Below are 3,250 nucleotides of genomic sequence, written 5' to 3'. Positions count from 1 at the left end.
CAGTGTTCTTGCCTGGAGAATCCCAGGGACGGGGGAGCCTGGTGGGCTGCCATCTATGGGGTCACACAGGGTCAGACACGACTGAAGCGACACGGCAGCAGCATATATAGGTCTTTAGTTTCTTTAGGCAGATATATTCCTAAGTATTTTATTCTTTTCATTGCAATGGTGAATGGAATTTTTTCCTTAATTTCTTTTTCTACTTTCTCATTATTAGTGTATAGAAATGCAGGGGATTTCTGTGTCTTGATTTTATATCCTGCAACTTTACTATATTCATTGATTAGCTCTAGTAATTTTCTGGTGGAGTCTTTAGGGTTTTCTATGTAAAGGATCATGTCATCTGCAAACAGTGAGAGTTTTACTTCTTCTTTTCCAATTTGGATTCCTTTTCTTTCTTTTTCTGCTCTGATTGCTGTGGCCAAAACTTCCAGAACTATGTTGAATAGTAGCAGTGAAAGTGGGCACCCCGTCTTCTTCCTGACTTTAGGGGAAATGCTTTCAATTTTTCACCATTGAGAATAATGTTTGCTGTGGGTTTGTCATATATAGATTTTATTATGTTGAGGTATGTTCCTTCTATTCGTGCTTTCTGGAGAGTTTTTATCATAAATGGATGTTGAATTTTGCCAAAGGCTTTCTCTGCATCTATTGAGGTAATCATATGCAAGGGTTTTTGTCTAGCTTATGCATTGCTATAATCTTTGCACTTCCCATTGGGTCTAGCACACAGTAGGTGTTCCATAAATATTTATTTAAATGAATGCATGAACATAAAGATTTGCAGAAAGTAGTTATCAGCTGCTTCAGAGAAGTCTAGCTCCTGAGAGGTCTCCTGGTGGTAGGGGCCAGTAACTCCCAACAATGCAGATCTCTGGGCATCTACACATCATAGAGTCCAGGCTCAACCTCCAGCCTCACCCTAGAGGACACTCTCCATTCTCAGGCCCAAGGGATAAAACTGAACAGACAAAAGTCCCCCATTCTCATGGAGTCTTTTTGCACATGATATTCCCACTATCTGAAATTCCCTTTCTCTCTCTTCCAACTCACCTTCCAACTCTCAGACCCAGGAAAAATATTTCCTCTCACAAAGCCTTTAGAATAGCTCCCAAAGTAGCCTCTGCTCATTGATAGAGATCTTTTCATAAGGTGGCCATGTTTGGCCAGTTGCCTTTCAGCAGATCTTGATACAGGAATTAAGATGCCTATGCTTTGTTGGGGGAGGGAGGTTAAGAGCTCGGATGTACATAATTTGTCAGAGGTGCTAGGGTTGTGATCACATGACTTGTTGAGGTAGTAAGGGTTAGGACGACATAATTTGTTGGACGGTTAAGTGTTGGCATACAAATGATCTTTTTTTTGTTTTTGTTTTTGAGTAAGGATTAGAATGCACATGCTATGTTGAGGGGAGTAATAGTTAGCATGCAAATAATTTGTTGAGGGTATCTTGGGATGTGTATGGTTTGTTTGGGGGAGGAGGGGTTGGGATGTACATTTTTTTTTTTTTTTTTTAGGGAGGCTAGGGGTCACCGCAGCTAATTCTGTGGGGGAGCTCTGGAGTATGTACTGTCATACTCCAGTATGTCATCATGGAGATGACCTGTCTTGAGGTGAGGTCTTTTATCCCCCTGTGTCAGTCATTGACCGTGGGCTGCCCCTGGGGTGGGGTGGGGACATAACCTGACAGGTAAAGTGATGGATGGGATCTGGGCAGAGCATCAGGGGTGTCCACTACTCTTATCAAACCTTTGTCTGGTAATGTTTGCCCACTGCCTCAAAAGTTGCTACACAGAATATGAATGCCATTTCCTCTTTCATTACATTTAAATTTTTATTATTTTTTTAAATTGGTCTATTTATTCATTTATGTATTTTTAGCTGTGCTCAGTCTCCATTGCTGTGCATGGGCTTTCTCTAACTGTGATGCGCCGGCTTCTCACTGCAGTGACTTCTCTTGTTGCAGAGCACAGGCTCAGTAGTTGTGGGTGCTCCAGCTTAGTTGCTCCACAGCATGTGGTGTCTTCCAAGAAGAGGGATCAAATCTGTGTCTCCTGCACTTGCAGGTGGATTCTTTATCACCGAGCCACCAGGGAAGCCACAAGGTGATTTTGACTCCGGCTGAAACTACATCTTTGTTCCATTCCATCATCCTGTTTTCCTTCTTTCCCTCTCCTGGTAGCATTCCCAACAAATCCCAACCACTCAGCCCCCCACTACAGGAACCTGACCTAACACAATCTCTCCCTTATTTGGTTATGTCATCAACACAGGAAAACAGAATTCAAAGTTTCCAGCTCTTTCTGGTTTTATTCTGAAACAAGATTTAGAAATACTGTACAGTGAGATTGCCTCCCTGGTGGAAGCCCAGTGGAGGCTGTGAGGACCAGCCTCCAGCCAGGAAGGACACATGGATATGGATCAAAGAACCCGTATGCCACTGCAGGAGACATAAGAGATCTGGGTTTGATCCCTGGTTCAGAAGATCTCCTGGAGAAGGGCATGGCAACCCACTCCAGCATTCATGCCTGGAGAATCTCATGTACAAAGGAAACTGGCTGGCTATGATCCGTAGGGTCGCAAAGAGTCAGAAACAACTGAAGTGGCTTGGCACGCATGCACAAGGTCATCGAACCCGGTTTGGGGCTGCTACGGAGGGTGGCCTGGGGGCTCTGGGGAGGGGCACCCACCTTGCAGGCTCTGGAGACCCGTGGGGATCCGCACTGCACTGATGACCTTTGCCTCCCACCCTCCTCATCCCTCTCCTGACCACAGCTTTCAGGTGCCAGGAGCAGGCCCAGGCTACTGACTGGAGGGCTACCTTGCAGACTAACCAGAAGGGAATTCACAAGACAGACAAACGCCTGAATGCTATCTTGAACTTCCTGGGAGGTGAGCACCAGCTTTGCAAGTATAAATGAGGGGATGGATCTAAGCCTTTCCCATGTTATGATGATAAATCCTCCCCGCCAAATGGGTATGGCTCTTCACTGTTTTGTGTCCAATATTAGCTTTCCTTCCCTGACAAAGTGCTGCAGCCAATGTGGTATGTGCTATAGGATTTGTGGCAAAATTAAAAAGGACTGTGATGAGGAGTTACCAGTACTGTTCCTTCAAGATCTATTGAGATGTGCAAACAACACTGGGACCAACTCAGCACGTTCATGAAACCACAGTTGACCTCTTCACTGTCAGTATTATACCTTTAGGCTGCAAAGCATACCTGGATAGCCAACGAGCCACCATGTAG

At 44.8% G+C, this 3,250-nt stretch overlaps 1 pseudogene; it reads left to right on the top strand.

The window, feature by feature from the left end:
* The first annotated feature begins 2,753 nt into the window (after nucleotides 1-2,753).
* On the top strand, nucleotides 2,754-3,250 carry LOC128050474 (group XIIA secretory phospholipase A2-like; annotated as a pseudogene).

The sequence above is a fragment of the Budorcas taxicolor genome, chromosome 7 (genome assembly GCF_023091745.1).
Source record: "Budorcas taxicolor isolate Tak-1 chromosome 7, Takin1.1, whole genome shotgun sequence".
Lineage (NCBI taxonomy): Eukaryota > Metazoa > Chordata > Mammalia > Artiodactyla > Bovidae > Budorcas > Budorcas taxicolor.
Note: the sequence above shows the minus strand (reverse complement) of the source record. Positions and strands in the feature narration are given on the sequence as shown.